Here is a 20,926-nt window from a genome sequence, read left to right on the forward strand (position 1 = left end):
TTCAAGAAAAGATCATTGTATCTTTGTGGAATATGGAATATGGGTGTCGTGGTCAGATCACTTTGCTATCCCCTTTACGTGCCCTCTACCACACAGGAGTCACCCACCTGCCACACATCCTCCTCCCCCACAGCTAGATAAACCAGACCTATAACAGACACAGCGTTAGCACCACAGATACCATCCCTATGCTCCCCACACGTGCATCTGTCCACTCTCCTCAACAATTACACCATCATCCCACAAGCACTCAACACAACTGCCTCCCTCAAATCACAAAAACCCTACGGACACCACCATAAACCCTGTTTCAACAGCTCTCTCCTTGCTATCAAGCAGGAAGCCAGATGTCTAGAAAGAGTTTGGCAAAAGAATCCATGGCCAGTCATCAGAACACCATTCAAGCTCTGCCGCAACAAATACAAAACAGCCATACGTAATGCCAAACCCAATCATTACCTTCAAGAACTCCAAACCACCACCATTCGTTCACAGAAACTATTCAACATTGTCCAATCCCTCTCCAAGCAAGCATACAAACCTTCCACACCTACATCCACTGCAGCATGCAACTCCCTCATCAACTACTTCAACTCCAAAATACACAACATCAGGTAAGCCACCCTATCTGGTCTCCCACAGTCACGCCTACTCTCTAACATTCCAGCAGATGGGACACCTTCCACCCCATAGACACAGACACCCTCATCACCCTTAGAACCAAAACAAAACGTGCACACTTCCTGGATGATGCATGACCATCTTAACCCACATCCAATTGCATCACCACCCTCGTTCCCTACTGACTCAATATCATCAACTAATTTCTCTCACATGGTACTATCCCCTCTGCTCTCAAAACTGGACAAATATCAACCCTCCTCAAAAAAAATCTCTCAACCACATACTCCCCACAAATTATTGCCTCATCACTATCCTGCCATACCTTGCTAGAATTATCAAATGCTTCATCACTACCAAACTGCAGCAACACATCACCACAAACAACCTACGCCTTCCCTTCCAATTTGGCTTTCGACCTGGACACAGCACTCAGGCTGCTACACTTCACATCTTCGATGACCTCCAGAACATCACTGACGAAGGACATACAGCACTGCTCATAGCCATCGGCATCTCTGCACCCTTCAACACCATCGACCATACATTTGTCAGCATTCTGTCCCAAAGGAAGAAACTCTCAGGCACCATCCCTATGGTTCACCTCCTTCCTTACTAACAGGACACAATTTGTCTACGTGCCACACTTTTTGATCTGACCTGACTCTGGTCAAGCATGCCGTCCAACAAGGCTCCTCCCTGTCTCCACGCCTCTGCCACCTATGTGTTGAATCCTTTGGACTGACCCTTAGCAGACACAATACCCATTTCCACCAAAATGCAGATAACACACAAATGTAGTTCCAAATCTCATCCCCTTCACAACTCCACATCCTCAAAAACTGTCTATCCCCATCACCAACTGGATGGCCACCCACTTCCTTAAGCTCAACTACCGCCTTGTGTTCCCCCTAGACACACAACCAAGCTCACCCCCTGGATCAAAGACCTCACTACAAGCAACCCACACATATACCTCTCTGCATCTGTCAAATCCCTTGGCTTCACCATCAACCCCCTCCATTCCTTCACCCGCCACATAGCTGCTGTCACCAAAACATGCAATCTGCAACTACACCTCATACAAAAGATCAGATACATCCTTCTGTCATGGTCATGAAGTCAGGGGCACAGGCATGCAGGGGTTGCATGCACAGGAGACCTATGTGGACAATGTCCTGGCGCCTTTGGTGCCAGGCTCATGAACACAAGTAAACAAGAACATCCATTTAACACCATAAAGCTTTTATTATGGATATAGCACTTCAGATGCATTAACCTTGAACATTCCATCCATTAAGCAGGATGCATTAACCTTGAACATTCCCTCCATTAATCAGCCCCAAGTGTATTCTTGGGTGTGGCTGCTAATGGATTGCCTTTGCACGTGCTCACTCTCTAGGAGTGGCAGGGTGTGGCTGTTCACTCTGCTGTTCGTTCCGGTAAGAATCTGATTTACCAGTGGTGCCGGTGAGTGTCCAACCCTGTGCCAAATGTTAGCCTTCAACATCTAGTATGAGTAGCCAAGGGAGCAGTGACACCGCTACATATCTTCTTCATCCTTCAAAAACATTATAAGGGTATATCATTACACCATTACATATGTGTAGAATGGTTTGTGCTGTACTGTTCACCTGCAAATAATTACTATTCCTGTTCTTTGATCCACTGCTGTTTCAGGTCACTGCTATTGAGCCAATTACTTAACTATCCCTTTCATCAACGTGTGCAGTTTACTTTCCTCTGTAAATCCATCACAGCTTGCAACGTTTTGGGTGTTTAAAGTGGCTGATCTTCTGAATCCAGGCAGTCCTGTATACCAAAATTGTTTTTGTAGCCATCTGACACCAGACGCACAGAAGAGAGGCCACATAAATAACAGTGGCAATAGTCAGAAAAAGAAAAAGGGCCATAAACAAACTGAGATTTTCCAAGGGAAGAACTGGCGGACAGGAGGGCAACTCTTTATAAATGGAATGAACTGACTTCCGGGATATCATTCAGCTCTGACACAGTAGGTTGCTAAGGTTGATGTTTGGAGAAATACACCCCAGATCTACTACATCCTCTTCTGCAATTCTGAATGCCACAACCACCTGGTGGTCACCATCTTGCACATAATATGCCACATTCACGGCTTACAGCCTATCCCGCAAAACTTTACTTTCCATGAATAGCTGTGCCATTGCCAATAGCTCTAATGCTCCGATGATCAGCAAAACCATGTACTTTGTCCTTTCGTGTCTTTCTTGCGATGCCATGCTATATCTTTGAAAGAGCCCAGAAGTGTTGGTGACGACAGCAGAACACCAACATTGAAAAAGTATACTTTAAGCATGTAATCTGCAGTTACTCAGGGTGTGCAGTGCTTGTGTGTGGTGAGTGAAGGATACACATTGTGTACATCGATATGTTCACATACATATTGGATTGAACAATGTGTTGGTTGGTTGAGGTCTTTGTTTACAATACATATATGATCGTCACCACAGAATACCAATAAATAAGTAAACTACAACCAGCACATCGCAGTTGGGTTCCTACATATGTGCATGTATGATCAGAAAGCATTGAACCCTTATGGTCCTTTTAATCGAAGCACCACATCGTACGATGGGATGGAGAATAACTCTCACACCAAACAAGAAGACAGACTCAGGAAGTTTGCCAAATGTCTCTGTTTTATTCTCAATTATCTAAAACAGGGAGTACAACAGACATCAACGGACGTCGCACAGCATAGTCTCAAACCATTTAATAAAAAACAGCACTTATATAACAAAAACTCATCATACGTGACATCATACTACGTGACAAGCTAAGAAAACCTATGCGGGATTGTGTTAGGACTAGGGGGACTATCTAAGTATACTTTCTATAAGGGATTGGATTGTGATTGGGTCTCTATCAAGGTCCCATTGTTGTCATCATGAGAAGGTATGAACTTGCAACATGATGGCACGATTTTGGCGCAAACACCTCCATCCATTACTGTGATCATATCAAGGACATATCTGTTTTGGAGGGTCATCAATCTTATAGCCCTCAATTCTTCCTTGATCGCATTCAGTCCCTTTATGGTAGTGTTGATTGTCTGCAGGAGTTCCCATCTGGTAATCTGCAACCATTTGGCATTGGCCATCATCTGGATCCCTGGTATAAAGATAGTCGTGAAGATCGAGGCACTCTTGCTGAATAGCCTATGATCATAAGGAATAGCATCAAAGTCTTCTAGCTATTTAGCAGAGAAATAATTCTCCCTCCTTGTTCTATTGAGAAATTCAAGTGATCTTCTCCTCCAATGGGCATCTGCTTTTGGAAATTCACCAATATTCAGGTCACTCTTCGGAATCACAAATGCTGGAGCATGGACAAGCACTAAGGAACACTTTCCTCCCCATTCCTTTGGCAGTTTCACATAGGCTCTTGATCCACAAGCCCAATATCGATCCATCAGGGCGGCTGTCCCTGCTCCCATACTAGAGACATCAACTATTCTTGCAACCTATGTTATCTCCCGCATGCCTTCTTCCTTTTCGTTGAAGCACAGTGTCACATTCACCAGTGAAATTACAAACATTGGGCCTGATTCATCTTCTACCCATGTCAGCAGCTTGGCATGTTCGACCCATGACTTCAAACACTCATCATTTACCTTTTGTACTTCCCACACATTTCCTGTTTCAATAGATGAGCTTCACAGGGCATCAATCATTCTTCCCACCCCTTCTTGTCTTCACTTATCCATAGAATAGCATCTGAGATCTTTCCCAGCATCCAGGCTTCCAAGCTATCGCTGCTTTTTCAGGACAGTCCATTCTCTTAATTTCCGTTATAACCACTTCATCCTGTCCTGCCCTGGGGTACATGAGCATCTTGCTCTTACAGGTAGGCTCCTTTTCCATCTGTGTAGTCTTGATATAATCATCCTTGAATGGGAATGAGCATTTCGATCTCCATCGTAGATTGGCCCAATGTACCTGGAACTGTTTATTTATAGAGCGCATCCGAACCCTCGGGTAGCTGGGCGCATAATCATGTGGACAACATAGTCACATATCATTGTGCGCAGCAAAGAAAAGGTACATACATTCAATGGTATAAAAAGAGGTGCAGTATGTGGCATGATATTTGTGGGATGTTTTTACCCATGCATCCAAGCCCTACCATAAAACTGTCCAGTACTGGCATGGAAAACATCATGATGGCCAGAACTCCCCAGAGAGTGCACAGGGAAAACATGAAGAATAGGCTGCCACCCATTTTTGCCTATGTTGTGAGCACAGGAGGGCACTGCCTAAAACCACCAGTGGGCTACACACACAGTAGCCTGAAACCATTGGAAATGGCAATGCTGATTGCCAAAAAAGCAACTCAGAACTGTGGGGAATTCATTTTCTTAATCCCAAAAATGGTTGCATTACCAGTACTCACCACTATCAGAAAGCCGGCGTTTTAAAACCACCAGACTTTTGTGTAAAACTGAACAAATGAAACAAAACCAGACCAAGGAAAGACTTGCTAAGAGGTGGATACAATGTAAAACTATATTCTGAAATGACTTGAAGGAAGTCATTTTTTAATGTATAGGTAAAAATTGTCAGTTTGAGTTGAATGTAGAAAACTGGGAACAAAAAGTGACATTTAGCTGAAACCTGGCTTAATGAAACTGGATTCTGCCTGACAACTACCCCGACAGGAGTTGAAACTGGATCAACAGCTGTGTTCCCTGCCAGCCCTGGCTGCATCCTGAGGTCACATGGCCCTGTTCATTTAAAGGTGGAGTTGCGGCTGGGGACTACAGGGAGTTGAACAAAGGCCTGTCCTGGACTCAGGCAAATGTTATATTGGGGGCGTCGTAAAAGTGGCTTCCTCTTAGGGGAAACTGGGAGGGGCAGTGCCTCTGCTAGCAGCTGAGCTTGGGGGAAGTGGATAAACCAGTTATTCCACCCTGTGATGTGGGAAGCCACACCCCTTTTTGACCAGAGCATAATTTTAAAAAGATAGATAACTCATAGTGCGGACTTGTCAGAATTATATAAGTAATATCATTATTTTTGTGATTTTTCTGTGAACATTTTGAGAGGCGTTAGGACCCTGTGGTGTATTCTGGGGGTTGCTAGTGGAAAATAGGGTCTCACTCCAAATGTATGCATGTTAAAAATCTGACACTTCATCAATTAATGTCCATACTCCTTGCGCACATGTGTGTAATTTTGGGTAAATGTCCGATATTGCAAAACCAGTTAAAAAGCGCAAAATGTTGTCATTTTTGAATGCAAGCCCCCAGGAAGATCAGAGGTGGACAAGCATGGACCATAAGGAATATATAATGTGCACATGTAATTTCAACAAATTGTATATCTGGGCAGGATGTATTTGAATCAAATATAGATTTCTGGGCAAACTGACCAGGGGAGGATCCTCTGACCCATAAACAGACTTCATCATGCTGACAATCCATTTCCTTCCCCCAATCATGGGAGAGGGGAGAATTGGGCCAATGACAAGTAGAGAGGGGCAGGCTTAGCTAGGCCCAGGCACACACCCATTTTCAAAACACATAAAAAGAGACTGCTGGGACAGGTAGAGACATTCAATTCCATTTGCTGCGGAGCATGCTGACCGACGACTTCACATCCAGAGATCCAGACTTCAAATCCATCAATCTCCAAAGACCAGAACTTTACTTCAGAACTTAAAGCAAGGGCCTAAACCCACAAACTGAGAACTCTTCTCAGCAGGCCTCAGCATCCGTAAAATCATTTGCAACTATTCCACAGCCGAGCGAGCTGTTTGAATTCTTTTGCCAAGAACAATTGCCAGAGACCAGACCAGAGATCCAGAGTGACCCAGACCGCTGTGAGCAGAACCAGAGAGCTGACCCAGATCACTGTGAAGTGCCGAGACCAGAACCGGAGTCCAGTCCAAAACCTGACCAGATCCGTGACGAGGCCTAGTTCAAATTTATATTGTGAGTACCTAGCAGAACTGTGCAGAACCAATCTCTTAGTTAAAATAATCTAATCCAAACTATTTTAACCTAAGTAGAACAGCCTCCTAGAAATCGTGTCATCTGTCATTTGTAAAGCTGCACAACTGTCACCTGTCAATTCTGAAGCTGCAAGCTGTCACCTGTTATTTTGAGTTTACTTTAAATCCGAAAAAATACCTTTATTTAATCGTCCGTATCTCTGGAACCGTTTGGGCTAGGAACGAAATTTAGAACCGACCTGCTACTCCTTATACTTTTGCCGTAATCACGATTCACGCACTCGTGAATTTTGCCGCGATTTGCGATTTGGCCTGATTTCTTTACCTGTAAAAAGATAGCAGCTTTTTGCTTTCCTCTGCTAAAAATTTGTTTGCCTCTTAATAACCATCCCTGAATCATTGCTAAAGTGAGCCTGAGCTCATCCCAAGTATCTCTCACTCACCCTGAACCTCCTAAAGGGAATTAAAAGCATTTTCAGCATATTTCTCACTTCATTGCCACCACATTAAAAGCACTTGGGCCTGTGTTTTAAAACTCATACCGGTTTTCTCTAAGCTAGCTGGGGTGGGAATTGAATTTCGTATTGTATTTGATTGCATTCCTGAGAACTGTGTGCTCCTCTTTCCATCTCCTTCCATTTCTTACATTGCATAGGGGAGGGGGGTGAATTGCCAGAGAAAAAGTGATTATCTTATCTTTTGCTAAAATCATATCAAGTATTTCTGGACTGCATTTTATTCCTCATTGCTTTTCCCTTGAAATCATAAAAGTATTTTTGCTACTTATCCATCCTATACTAACTCCTCATTGATTGTAAAGAAGTGTGCTAGTGCCAGATTACCCATTGTTGATCAACATCATATGTCTAAGTGTACTATCAGATATTAATTTATTATAAAGTGTGATATATATATATTGTTTAAATTCTCAAATAAACCTTTTAAACTTGCAAAACAGAACTACTTCTTGGCTCAGTGGGGTCAGGGGGATTCTAAGAGAGGGGTGTTATATAGGGGTAGTCATCCAGAACTCATGAACTGGACATAAAGATATATCAATAAGGGTTTCCATTCAGTATCCCAGACTAGGCATTGACTTAGCTGTAGTGTTGAATTGAATCCTCTTACAAATTGGGGGCTTGTAGCCGGGGATTCTTGATTAGATCTATCACTTGTGCAGATTAATACAGTGTGCTAACTGACAGGAGACATACATCCGGTCGGATCACCACGCTGTGTTACGCTGTAAAGCACTCCTCAAAGGAACGCTCTAAGGAAACGGTCTGTTTTGCAAAAATAAAATACAAACTTCTGTAAGTCAGGAAGGAACTCAAATTCCAGACTGACGACACTGGTAGACATCAAAATAGCCAGAGAGCACTTCTTACATAAGCTATTTGTGAGAGGTGAGTGGACTCATCAGGACTAAACGGTCTGGTTGCAGGCAATCGCGCAACAGGTCACTGAAACAGGGTCAGATAAATGGAGAGATCAGGGTCCCCTACATGTGGCCCTGAGTGAACTATATATGGCCCCTAAAGCCAAAAATGAACATAATAAGATTGCCAGGATAGCGGCATATTTGTACCTATATATGGGAGCCATGCAGGACAAATGTGCTGAAGGCCAAGATCTGGCAAATAGGCAACAGATGGCGTTAGAGAAGGCCCAATCTGATCTGGACTCTTCTGAGCAGAGGCTGCTCAGGAGCCAGGAGTCAGAAAAGGACAGCAAACAGTGCATCACTAAAATAAAGGAGGATATGGATGTGCTGCAACAGGAAAAGGCGGACCAGGATACCAGATTTCTGGCCCTGCAGAAGGAGTACCAAGAAGGTTTGGACTCCCTACAGAGCCAGAAAAAGCTGGAGCAACAATTAGATTTCAATAGGGCATGTGCCGAGCAGGTAGTCACCCTGCAAAGCCACCTAGATAGGGAGAAGGCAGAGAGCAATAAACTGATTTTGAAAGACCTGGATACCCAGGCAGAGTTTGACCAGGAGCGCCAGAAAGCTGGTGCCTTCCAAAGGCAAAGGGACGACCTGGCGGCACAGATGCAGGCTCTTAGTCAGGAAAGGGATACCTTAGGCCAGGAAGTCTGCCACTTAAAAAGGAAAATGGAAGAAAATCACCTGGCCCTCCAGGGACTGGGTGACCTCCAAAAAGAACACCAGAACCTGTTAGAGCACACCAGGAGGGTGGAGGATGCTCTGGCAAGAAAGGAGCAGGCCAGTAGGGATGGGACTGAGGAGGTAACCCTCCTGCAGCAGAGACTGGCCCAGTACTCGAGGACCAATCAGGAGGCACAGAGAGAAAATGAGGCTCTCTGTCAGCACAATGATAGGCTCCAGCAACAGGTAGCGATGCAGGAGAGACTGATAGAGTCTAGTAAGCCCTTAACTGAGGAACTGAAAGTGCAGGCTCTTGCATTGCAACAGGGAGCAGGGGCTGATAGAGACGAGGTGCGCTGGGAAAGGGAAATGCCTGAGCATAACCTCAGGAGCCCTGGTACCAGAGGCCTTCATCTCTCCCAGTCCCTGGACTCTGCCACCCCCATGTCCCCTCGCACACATGAGCCCAGGGCCACAGAGATGGCAGATTACTATCCATTTAGAAGTATGGGGCTCATAGGCCAGTACCTCCCAGGAATGGGCACCCAAACACAGTGCAATTTAGTGGGGAACCCCAGGAGAGTAGGCCCATTAAGGGCATCCTGAAAACCTCTGCCCAGTTAGGTCAGTGGGGGGTACCCATCAAATCCTGGCAGCAAGGAGGGATCTGAAGACTCCTCTGAGCATTACAGGACACAGGAGACCAGGTCCCCACATTCTGCCAGCCATTCCCAGGCTCGCAGAATCCGGGAAAACCTGGAAGATCAGACGGGCACCTCTGGGAGCAGCGCTTCTGAGTCGGAGGATGAATAGACCAGGGTTACCCGAACCAAAAAGGCCAATAAGGCAAAAAGGGCCTTGCTTAAGGACCCATTGAAACAAATAAAGGCAATAAGGAGTGTCATCACGCCTTATCATAAGAACGCCAAGTATTCTCTTTGGGAACACTTGGAGCTCTATGAGCAAATGATGGAGACTTTCCATTTGAAGGACAGCCAAAGCTGTATTCAATATGTAAAGTGGACCTTCTCACCAGAATACTCCAGTTTCTTTGCGGGGCTGGAGGATCAAAACCATTCAAGTTGGTCCACATACAGGGCGGCCATCTTGAAACATTTTTCCGTGCACAGAAATCCTCAAGAGGCTCGCAAGGCAGCCTACAATTTGCAATGTGGGGAGGATCAGGCCCCACAAGAGTTTGTGCAAGAATTAAAGCGTGCTTTTGCGCAGACCACCAGAAGGGTGCGCACGGATAGCAGAGAATTTATCAATACGTTTTCCATGTCTTACCCAAATACATAATGACCCAGCTCGTGAGAGATTTTCGTGAGAAAAGATCTTTAGACTGGGTCATTGAACAGGCTACCCGGATCTATGAGGTGCAGAAGCCCATCGAAAATAAAAATAATGCGCCGAAAAACCCCAAAACCAACAGCACCCCTGCTGCTGCCAAGGTGGCAGAGGAAAAGGTTGTCCCCGTTTTAGATTTGGAGATGGGGGGGCCTAAAAACCTGCCTGCACCAAATAATTCACAGCCCAGAAGGCCCTCGGGCCAGTCACAGACAGGGAGTCGAGGAGGTAGTCCCACAAATAGGGTCCCCCGCTCCCCTGACTATGTAAGTCCCCACTACAAGGGAAACCGACCAATCCTGGGTTATGTGTGGACTCCTCCAGCCCAGGGGGGGGGGGATCCAGCCAAGCACCTAACCCAGGGAACTTCCCTCCCAACTTCCCACAGGAGGGGAGAAATTCTCCAAATCCTGGGCAGAACCTTTTTCCCAGGTATCCGCCCAATTTCCAGCCCCAAAATCATCCATCCTTCTTTCCCCAATTCCCTGAGCCCAGACAACCTAATCCGGGAGAGGGGAGGCCAAGGGTGGAGGGGTACCAAAATCTTCCCAACCAGGGGTACTACCAGAGAAGGGATAGCTACCCTTCCCAGGATCAGCCCAGGGGAGAAAATAGAGCCCCATATCAGCCTGAGCGGGTTTCACAACTTGAGCGTCAGGTCCAAAATATGGCACGGGATCTGGGTCACATACTGAGGGCTCAACAGAACCCTCAGATGAGCATGCCACCGCAGAATGCCCCAAACTCTGGACCTGGTGCTCCAGAACAATGACGGGGGCAGCACCCCGATAACCCACCGGTTCCCAGGGAGGAGGCACAAGGGGAAGGGGTGTGTAAAGCCTTGGAGGAAGCTTCCTTCCCAACTTGTAAACAGCCCCTGGAAAACCAGGAACCGGAAACAAAATCTCCTACCCCTGAAAGTCTGCCACCCAAGGAGCAGAGAGGAGGTAGGAGAAACAAAGTACCCAAACAGACCCAGTTTGTGGAGGAGGTACAGATCTTCCAATTTGAGGGAGAGGGATCCTCAGAGGATCCTGGGGAAAGGATCTTCTCCTTTAGAGATGGGGGAACTCCTCCCAAGGAAAAATGGGTCCCAAGGGACGCCAATTCAGACTGGGGAGATGTGGAGACTGAACTACCACCGCCCATCATCTCATCCCAGATCCCATAATACCGAAATCCCCTGGTTCAAACCCATCCTGGTGACTGCCTCCAAAAAGGGGGGGGTGGCCCAGAACCGGAACCAGGGGAACCCACAACGGCTCTGATCTCCAGTTGCCAACTTTTTCTTTCAGATTCCCAAGACACTCCACAGAATTCTGCCCAAATCTCTTCGCTAGCAATGTCCAAAACCAGAAAATTAGCCCACCAGTTGTCCAAAAATGTGCATTATCTGTGCCCCCTTGAGGAGAAGGAGGGAAGATACTATTCCCCGGTACAAGTACAGGGGCAGGGTACAATTTTGGCACTGGTGGACACTGGATCCCAAGCTACCCTTCTGTCCAAAAGGGCCTTTGAGGAACTAAATGCAGGAAGGGGGGAGAATTACCGAATTCCTCTCACCTCCCTTCCTGGACAACTGCAGAACTTTGACGGGAAGGAAATTCCCGTTGAGGGGACTGCAGACTTGGACATTAAAATTGGGCGACACAAGGTGAAACACCCGGTCATAGTAGTGACTCCAGAGGGCACCCCTTGTTTACTAGGGAATGACCTCCTGAGAAGGTTGTCACCCCTAATAAATTGTGTAAACAAGGTCCTCTGGACCCAGACTAGCCGACCCATAAAATTAAAACAGAGTGTCAACCATGTTAGTTTAAACGGCACCTGTCACATGGTTGAACAAAAATCTGACCAAGTAGAATTTCACTTCCAGAACAACCAAACTCCAGACGTGACAGTAATAGCAGTAGGACAACAGACTGGTGATGGGGGGTCCTCTCTATTTCTGAAAATCAACCTTCCTTCCAGTTTAAGGTGGTATCCCACACTGGAAGGAAACACTCTGAAATTCTTCACCAATCCACAATCAGAAACTCCCACTCCTATAGTCCAGAAAGATGTGAAATCAGCTCAGAGCCTGGCTGATATTCAGCAAATTGGAGAGCAGTTGTTCATCCCTGTCCAGTTAAATGATGGGAAGGACTCTGTTCTCGCTCGAGTATGTGTGAACAACGGTAAGAGCTTCATCAGCGAAGCCATGTTCCGCCAACTCCAAAAAGATCCAGCCATTCCCACATTCAAACTGATAGACAAATGGGAAATGGACCTGGAAGCACCTAATTCCAAACATCTCCTGCCAAGCAGGTGTATGCTCAAAATCTCCATTGGCAACAAGAGCATAGTCCATAATTGTTGGGTCATGCGAGACGTCACTGCCGCCTTTTACTTAGGCAGTGACATTCTCAATCGCTTTGCCATTAGTTTGGAACTAATAAACTTCAAAGTTTGGTCCCGATTAGCGGATAATCCCATGGGTTTTGATGATCCAGAAAAAGCATTTAGGTCAGCTCAATTGCTACCTTATGCAGTTGAAATTCAGATCAAAGAGGAGGTCACCATCCCAGAAAGGACCCGACAATTCTCCCTGGAAGTGAAAGTTAAAAGAGGACAAAAATTGCAAAACCCTGATGCTTATATTCATCTAAATGCTTCTCTCCCACAACAAGGGTTAGGGGTAAACCCACCACCATTAGTCAACATAGAACATGACACCATTCCAATAGAGGTGGATAACAGCGACTTACAGAATATTAGTCTAGTCGCAGGCACCACTATTGGAATGGCGGTTGATGACCGACATTTGTCCATTGATTTAGGAAATGAACTGTTAGGACCGATCCCCAAGGACTGTTTTGACAGTGACAGTGAGGACAATACAACACCAGACAGGATTTTCACCCGGCATGGGGGGAACTTCCTGGTGTACACTTCTTGCCCTTATGGTAAGGAAGATGTGACTTGTTACTTCAGGAGGGATGAGGTGATTTTCCAGGTCCATGAGGACTGCCTTTCCCACCTGAAGCCTCCAGTCCAAATCAGCACTCTGACCAGGGACTTCTCCACCCAGCTGGAGGAGGCCGCTGAGATAGCCAAACCAGAAGTCTTTCCAGGCTTCAGGCAGATGGTGGAAGAGATTGTCAACCTAGCTGATGCCTGTGTGACTCTGGAACAGAAGCAAAAGTTGAAACAAGTTTTCTTGGATTTCCAAGATCTCTTTGCGGTAGACTCATACGACTGTGGTCGCACCGACATCCACACCACAACAATTCCCACGGACCCTGGAATGACTCCAGTGTTTGTGAAGCAATATCGCTTGCCTCTCGCATCCATGGAGTCCCTTACTGAAATAACTAAGAACCTTGTGTCCCGGGGAATAATCCGTCCAGTCCACAGCACTTTCAATAATCCGGTGCTGGGAATATTGAAGCCAAACGGCCAGTGGAGACTCTGCACCGACCTTAGGGAGCTCAACAAACGGGTCCATACTTCCCGATGGCCTCTGCCCTACATTGACCAAGGGCTGGCCCAGATTCAGGGGTCACAGGTATTCACAGCAATTGACCTGACCAATGGATACTGGAACGTGCCTGTCAGTAGGGAGGACCAATACAAACTGGCTTTTACCTTTGGGGGCCAGCAGTACACATGGACCCGGACTCCCTTCGGATACCTCAACTCCGGCAATGAATTCAACATTTTCCTATATAAGGCCATGCCCGACCTGGGTGCGAGGGGTAACCTGGCTTATGTAGATGATGTCCTCATCAAAAGTTCATCTGTGGAGGAACAAATAGCGGCGATCCGTTATGTTCTGACACAGTTGAGGGCCGCCGGAGCAAAACTTTCCTTTCAGAAAGCACAGTGGTGTAGAACCCATGTTAATTTTTTGGGGCATGAGATTACTCCTCAGGGTCTCTGTCCCCAAGAAAAGAAAGTTGAAGCACTCCAGAAACTGAAAGACCCCACAACTCTGCGGGAACTAAGGAGCCTCCTTGGACTGACTAATTACAGCAGAAAGTTCATTGAAGGCTACGCAGAGATCACTAGACCCCTGATTCATCTCTTGAAGGGGGGCGTCAAGTGGGAATGGGGTCCAGAACAATCCGAGGCGGTAAGACAACTCAAAAGAAGCCTTTCACAAGCGCCTTGCCTGGCTTACCCTGTCAGAAACAAGGAGTTCTTCCTGGAGATGGGGTTCTCTAATACGTGCTTGATGGCAGTATTATACCAAAAGCATGACAAGGTCAATAAAGTAATCTCCTATGCGAGCAAAACTTTATCCTCTGTGGAGGAAAAATTCAACGATTGTGAGAAGGCACTCCTGGCAACGGTGTGGGCATTGAAGAATTACCGCCTGTTTATCCAGGGGGAACACATCATAGTGGAGACTCCACACCAGCCTCTGCAATATCTCCAAAGTGACAGAATCCGGGCCGGAAATGTGAGTAATTCCCGAATTATTTCCTGGATTCTGTCAATGCAAGGCTTTCCTGTGGAGGTCAGATATGGCCAAAACAAGAAGAGTCCCCTCGAGCAAGGTCTGGCTGACTTGCATGATTGTGCCAGAGAAAACTGTCTCGAGGACGAAAGTCTAAAAATCAAGGACAACATGGAGGCATACCTTAATTCCCCACACAAAGTCTTTGAAGAAGACAAGTGTGAGGGAATGCCCACTGTCTATGTGGATGGATGCTCTTACCATGTTGACAACGACGGGGAGAAAGAACTGGTGGCTGGCGTAGGGAATGCATGGGTGAAGGAGTTCCCAGAACCCTCCACTGGATACAAAATTGGTCCCCGAAGTAGTCAGGTGGCAGAATTGATGGCTATGCATCAGGCCATCCTCACTGCTGTCCAACATCAACTCCACGAACTGGTCATAATCATAGATTCGGATTATGTACGGAACGGGTTCGTGGAGCACCTGGTTAATTGGAAAACCAGAGGCATGTTATGTGCTAATAACAAACCCTTGAAACATGGGAAGTTAATCCAAAACATTGATGATCTGGTCACATCGAATGGGATGACCATCTACTGGAAAAAGATCAAGGGTCATTCCAAAGTAGAGGGACCAGACAACACTGGAAATTACTTAGCTGATCAGCTGGCCAAAAACAGGGCCATCCAAGGGGATCTAATAGAAATAGAGTCCCTGTTGGGGGAAATCCAGGTCACTGCTATCACTAGGTCCCAGACAAATGCTCACAATGATCTTTCAACTGCACAATGGAGTAAGGAGACCCCTGATGCTGATTTAATTACAGCTCAGAAGGGGGATCCAATTATTGGTAAGTTTTACCAACACCTTGAGGACCCTGAGAACTTTCCCCTGACAGATACCGATTACATTGGGAAAGAGGACCTAAGAGTGTTGATGAAATGTCCAAAAATGTTCCGAATCCAAGACGGTTTGCTGGTAAGGAAATCCAAAGCTGGCCACGATCAGTGGGTGGTTCCTACCTCATTCCGAAGCCTGATGTTAAGTCACGCCCATGATGCGGCCACCGCCGGTCATAGGGGGTTTCACACAACACTGGTAATCTTAAGAGAGGTTGCATACTGGCCACACATGGGGCAGGACCTCGACCAATACTTGAAGGGGTGTCTTGTGTGTGTACAATTTCAGCCATCATCCCTCACACACCGTGCGCCTCTCCAAAAGAGGGGGATGACACTGCCATGGTCAGATTTGCAAATCGACTTTGTAGGCTCTGTAATCCGCTCGTCTAGAGGAAACAAGTACATGTTGACCGTTACATGCTTGTTTACCAAGTGGGTGGAATGCCTCCCAGCCCCAAACTGCAAGGCAGAAACAGCAGCTGCCCTGATGATTAACCACATCTTTTCCCGTTTTGGTCTACCTCAAAGGATTGAGTCAGACAGAGGTAGCCACTTCACCAGTGAAGTAATGACAAAGATGTGGGAGATACTGGGGGTTAAAAGGAAGCTACACATTGCTTACAGGCCAGCTTCTTCTGGAGCAGTGGAGAGATATAACCGAACCACTGTGAGCATATTAAAAAAGTTTGTGGCCGATTCTGGGCCAAGTTGGGATATCCGATTACCTCTGGTCCTAATGGCCATCAGATCTACCCCTTCATCTGCAACCAAAATGTCACCATTTGAGTTGATGACGGGACGCAAGATGGTGCTTCCCCAGCATTTGCTCTACAGGACCCAAGAGCAGACACTGATAAATGCCTCCACAACTCATGAGTATGTGGAGAATTTAAGGAAACACCTTCAACATGCTTTTGCCTATGCTCAGCGGAATCTAGAAAGATCAGCCGAGACCATGAAGACCCACTATGATTTAAAAACTACCCGAAAGGAATATAAGGTGGGTGATCGGGTCTATCTATACAATTTCCAAAGGAACCAGGCCAAACAGCGAAAATTCATGCCTACATGGAAGGGACCGTTTGAAATTATAGACAAGATCTCCCCTGTTGCATACAAGATCTGCATCCCCAAAGGCAGTTTGGTGGAAGGGGAAGACAAGTAGGTACATATAAATCAGCTAAAGTGTTGCCATCCCAGGCACACTCTGCAACAACTGGAGGAATCCACTGTAATTCCAGAGGGGGCCGCTCCAGAGTAATTCAGTTCCAACCCTAAAATATTCCACATATAGCATATAAAATTCTGTGATCCGTGTATATATATATATATATGTTCTTGTCTCATAATTTAGAAAAGAAAATGCATATGTTCATATCTTCTGATTCATAAAATGTATATGTTCGCTACACCATCAATAGTGGTGAAGAAATGTCTACGAATAGGTATTGCCGCTTTGCTTTATCATCCTAGGAGAGATGAAACCTGGAGACTGGCCAAGGAGGACGATCTGGAGACCGGGAGCCGAGACCCAAGGGGCCCAGGGTACCGCCCAATATTCCCATCAGGACCGGCGAGGAGAACCGATCGATCCAACCGGAGGGAGGAAAAGATGCTGAACTGTGCCATCCATGGAATTGGAAGAAGAGGAGGCGAACATCCCAGATCTTGCGAGTTCCATCAGCGAAAGGACAGAATGGCCATCGCAAGAGGGGGGGCTTGTGGGATGTTTTTACCCATGCATCCAAGCCCTACCATAAAACTGTCCAGTACTGGCATGGAAAACATCATGATGGCCAGAACTCCCCAGAGAGTGCACAGGGATAACATGAAGAATAGGCTGCCACCCATTTTTGTCTATGTTGTGAGCACAGGAGGGCACTGCCTAAAACCACCAGTGGGTTACACACACAGTAGCCTGAAACCATTGGGAACGGCACTGCTGATTGCCAAAAAAGCAACTCAGAACTGTGGGGAATTCATTTTCTTAATCCCAAAAATGGTTGCATTACCAGTACTCACCACTATCAGAAAGCCGGCGTTTTAAAACCACCAGACTTTTGTGTAAAACTGAACAAATGAAACAAAACCAGACCAAGGAAAGACTTGCTAAGAGGTGGATACAATGTAAAACTATATTCTGAAATGACTTGAAGGAAGTAATTATTTAATGTATAGGTAAAAATTGTCAGTTTGATTTGAATGTAGAAAACTGGGAACAAAAAGTGACATTTAGCTGAAACCTGGCTTAATGAAACTGGATTCTGCCTGACAACTACCCCGACAGGAGTTGAAACTGGATCAACAGCTGTGTTCCCTGCCAGGCCTGGCTGCATCCTGAGGTCACATGGCCCTGTTGATTGAAAGGGGAGTGGCAGCTGGGGACTACAGGGAGTTGAACAAAGGCCTGTCCTGGACTCAGGCAAATGTTATATTGGGGGCGTCGTAAAAGTGGCTTCCTCTTAGGGGAAACTGGGAGGGGCAGTGCCTCTGCTAGCAGCTGAGCTTGGGGGAAGTGGATAAACCAGTTATTCCACCCTGTGATGTGGGAAGCCACACCCCTTTTTGACCAGAGCATAATTTTAAAAAGATAGATAACTCATAGTGCGGACTTGTCAGAATTATATAAGTAATATCATTATTTTTGTGATTTTTCTGTGAACATTTTGAGAGGCGTTAGGACCCTGTGGTGTATTCTGGGGGGTTGCTAGCGGAAAATAGGGTCTCACTCCAAATGTATGCATGTTAAAAATCTGACACTTCATCAATTAATGTCCATACTCCTTGCGCACATGTGTGTAATTTTGGGTAAATGTCCGATATTGCAAAACCAGTTACAAAGCACAAAATGTTGTCATTTTTGAATGCAAGCCCCCAGGAAGATCAGAGGTGGTCAAGCATGGACCATAAGGAATATATAATGTGCACATGTAATTTCAACAAATTGTATATCTGGGAAGGATGTATTTGAATCAAATATAGATTTGTGGGCAAACTGACCAGGGGAAGATCCTCTGACCCATAAACAGACTTCATCATGCTGACAATCCATTTCCTTCCCCCAATCATGGGAGAGGAGAGAATTGGGCCAATGACAAGTAGAGAGGGGCAGGTTTAGCTAGGCCCAGGCACAGACCCATTTTCAAAACACATAAAAAGAGACTGCTGGGACAGGTAGAGACATTCAATTCCATTTGCTGCGGAGCATGCTGACCGACGACTTCACATCCAGAGATCCAGACTTCAAATCCATCAATCTCCAAAGACCAGAACTTTACTTCAGAACTTAAAGCAAGGGCCTAAACCCACAAACTGAGAACTCTTCTCAGCAGGCCTCTGCATCTGTAAAATCATTTGCAACTATTCCACAGCCGGGCGAGCTGTTTGAATTCTTTTGCCAAGAACAATTGCCAGAGACCAGAACAGAGATCCAGAGTGACCCAGACCGCTGTGAGCAGAACCAGAGAGCTGACCCAGATCACTGTGGAGTGCCGAGACCAGAACCGGAGTCCAGTCCAAAACCTGACCAGATCCGTGATGAGGCCTAGTTCAAATTTATATTGTGAGTACCTAGCAGAACTGTGCAGAACCAATCTCTTAGTTAAAATAATCTAATCCAAACTATTTTAACCTAAGTAGAACGGCCTCCTAGAAATCGTGTCATCTGTCATTTGTAAAGCTGCACAACTGTCACCTGTCAATTCTGAAGCTGCAAGCTGTCACCTGTCATTTTGAGTTTACTTTAAATCCGAAAAAATACCTTTATTTAATCGTCCGTATCTCTGGAACCGTTTGGGCTAGGAACGAAATTTAGAACCGACTTGCTACTCCTTATACTTTTGCTGTAATCACGATTCACGCACTCGCGAATTTTGCCGCGTTTTGCGATTTGGCCTGATTTCTTTACCTGTAAAAAGATAGCAGCTTTTTGCTTTCCTCTGCTAAAAATTTGTTTACCTCTTAATAACCATCCCTGAATCATTGCTAAAGTGAGCCTGAGCTCATCCCAAGTATCTCTCACTCACCCTGAACCTCCTAAAGGGAATTAAAAGCATTTTCAGCATATTTCTCACTTCATTGCCACCACATTCAAAGCACTTGGGCCTGTGTTTTAAAACTCATAACGGTTTTCTCTAAGCTTGCTGGGGTGGGAATTGAATTTCGTATTGTATTTGATTGCATTCCTGAGAACTGTGTGCTCCTCTTTCCATCTCCTTCCATTTCTTACATTGCATAGGGGAGGGGGTGAATTGCCAGAGAAAAAGTGATTATCTTATCTTTTGCTAAAATCATATCAAGTATTTCTGTACTGCATTTTATTCCTCATTGCTTTTCCCTTGAAATCATAAAAGTATTTTTGCTACTTATCCATCCTATTCTAACTCCTCATTGATTGTAAAGAAGTGTGCTAGTGCCAGATTACCCATTGTTGATCAACATCATATGTCTAAGTGTACTATCAGATATTAATTTATTATAAAGTGTGATATATATATATATATTGTTTAAATTCTCAAATAAACCTTTTAAACTTGCAAAACAGAACTACTTCTTGGCTCAGTGGGGTCAGGGGGATTCTAAGAGAGGGGTGTTATATAGGGGTAGTCTTCCCGAACTCATGAACTGGACATAAAATTATATCAATAAGGGTTTCCATTCAGTATCCCAGACTAGGCATTGAATTAGCTGTAGTGTTGAATTGAATCCTCTTACATATAAGTACAATAGATAGTGAAGGACCGGGTTACATGGTGGTCCGTTTCAAGATATAGTTACGTCATACGGTAGTAATTGGTAGAGTGAAGAGACCTTGAAGGAGTGTAAGCAAGTAACAAAGTGTTAGGCAGAGAGCCAGGATTTCACCATGGCTCTAAATGGCCAGAAGGAGGCTTCCGATCTGATGGCAAGAGGCAGTGTATTCCAGCATTGGGCTGCAAGAACTGGGAAACTGGAACCTCCTGCTGTTTTTAGAGTAAAGTTGGTGCAAGTAGGGAGTTCTGGTAGGTCTGGTGGTGCTGTGTCTAGCGAATTTGTCAGATAGGTAGCGTGGGGCAGTCAGTGACAGGCACTTGTGTGTAATGACAAGGGTTCTTAGCTTAATTCTGTCTTGGATTGGGAGCCAGTGGACTTCTTTGCTGGCCGTGGAGATGTGAGCCTTACGCGGGAGGTTAAGAGCGCATCTTAAGGCATTGTTTTGAAGATTCTGGAGTCTGTTCAGATTTTTTGTGGTGGTGCCCAGGAAGAGTGCGTTACAATAGTCTAATATAGACAATATCAGCGCTCTGGATAAGGTGTGGCAGCTGGAGGAGGATAGAAAAGGTCTACAGGCATTGCTATGTTTGGTGGAGTAGGTGGTGGATGAAATTGTGGCATGTATTTGTTTTTTCAGTGATAAGGTGGAGTCGAGGTACACACCTAATGTTTTGACCTCTTTGGAGACTTTTATAGTATTGCCATCAATGGTGAAAGATTGGTACCTAGAGTTCAATTTATTGAGGCGGGCCT

This window comes from Ambystoma mexicanum, chromosome 6p (assembly GCF_040938575.1).
Source record: "Ambystoma mexicanum isolate Mex_15411 chromosome 6p, UKY_AmexF1_1, whole genome shotgun sequence".
Classification (NCBI taxonomy): domain Eukaryota; kingdom Metazoa; phylum Chordata; class Amphibia; order Caudata; family Ambystomatidae; genus Ambystoma; species Ambystoma mexicanum.